The sequence below is a fragment of the Priapulus caudatus genome, unplaced genomic scaffold (assembly GCF_000485595.1).
Source record: "Priapulus caudatus unplaced genomic scaffold, Priapulus_caudatus-5.0.1 Scaffold1014, whole genome shotgun sequence".
NCBI lineage: Eukaryota > Metazoa > Priapulida > Priapulimorpha > Priapulimorphida > Priapulidae > Priapulus > Priapulus caudatus.
The window spans coordinates 148,570-149,935 of NW_014578075.1; the positions used below are offsets into that span (position 1 = coordinate 148,570).

Below are 1,366 nucleotides of genomic sequence, written 5' to 3' on the forward strand. Positions count from 1 at the left end.
CGTGTATATACCGTCTTTTCGTTTTTCTTACTTCAAAACAAACCACAACGAAAAAGGGTAGTTATTTCCTTTTTCGTTTTTCATACACGATAACGAAGAACGGTAAGCGATAAACGAATTCGTTTTCCGTTTTTCTTGCACAACAACGATAAACGTTAAAGGATATACGAATTCGTTTTTCGTTTTTCGTAACGTCAAGCGGAAAACGAGTGGCGCTGCAGTCGACTTTGTACTACATGTAGCTTGTTTGTCTGATTTCCCTGTTCTTGCAGCGAGTGGCGATGGTGAAGTAGAGAAGTAGGCTTAACTGTCGCTTTTTTATTCCCTTTCTAATCTTCTTATCTTTTGCCATTTCTACTTCAAACATCCACGGGAACCGGAAGATTGGGCACCGGAAATTTGGCCACATGGAGAATTGGTGAAATGGAAAATTGATCACAGGACATTTGGTCACATGGAGAATTGGTCAGAAATAGTAAAACTCGGTTTGCTATGACACAGATGAAGAATGATGGAGCAAGGGAGGAGGACCATATGAGGCGGGGGGAAGAGGAGGAGGAGGAGGAGGATAAAAGGGACGGTGCGTGAGTTTAAAAAAGAAAGCGGTCAATTGATGTGTAGGAGAGCATGAAAGAATGTGGGCAAGGGAAGGAGGAGAAAGAGAAATATAGGAGGAGGGAGAGAAGCTGGAGAAAGAAGAGGGAGCTTAGTAAAGAACGGTAAGTGTGGTGGAGGAAGGAGATGGAAGAGAAGGTAGGAAGAAGCAGAAAAACACACACGTTTATCATTTATGACCAATTTGCCGTGTGATCAATTTTCCTATGGCCAATCTTCCAACACCGATCTACTTCCGTACCAATTTCTTTTTTTTGCGACCGGCAAGAAGATACGTCGCCGGACTGAACAGCTAGACAACTATAAACAGGTAGAGGTAACTAGAAAGAGCTAGAAAACATGCGTTCAGAGTCAGGGACATAATAATGTAATAACATATATTAGCATATAATCAGGAGTTAATGAGATTGTCTCATTAACTCCTGATATAATGCATTAGGTCGGTTTCAATCGGGAGAAAAGATTTGTTCCCACACCGGGAATCGAACCCGGGCCGCGGCGGTGAGAGCGCCGAATCCTAACCACTAGACCATATGGGAAGTTATATTCGTAACTTCCGCCGAGCATCTCATGCCCTTGTGCGCTAGGAAGCATTCGTGGGCGAAAGCGAGCGTAAGCGTGGGTTATGCAAGAACGCAGTCACACAGACTCTCTACCCGCGGGGCCCGTCCTGGATCCATCCATGCAGGACGCATGCTGCCCCCAGGCGGGCGTCATGAAACACAAAAACGCGCAGCAATACGAGGAGAGG

General features: G+C 45.1%; 1 non-coding gene across 1 annotated transcript; it reads right to left on the reverse strand.

The window, feature by feature from the left end:
- Nucleotides 1-1,082: 1,082 nt before the first annotated feature.
- Trnae-cuc lies at nucleotides 1,083-1,154 on the reverse strand. Its single transcript has one exon. It is a non-coding gene; the product is annotated as a tRNA-Glu (tRNA).
- Nucleotides 1,155-1,366: the final 212 nt, after the last annotated feature.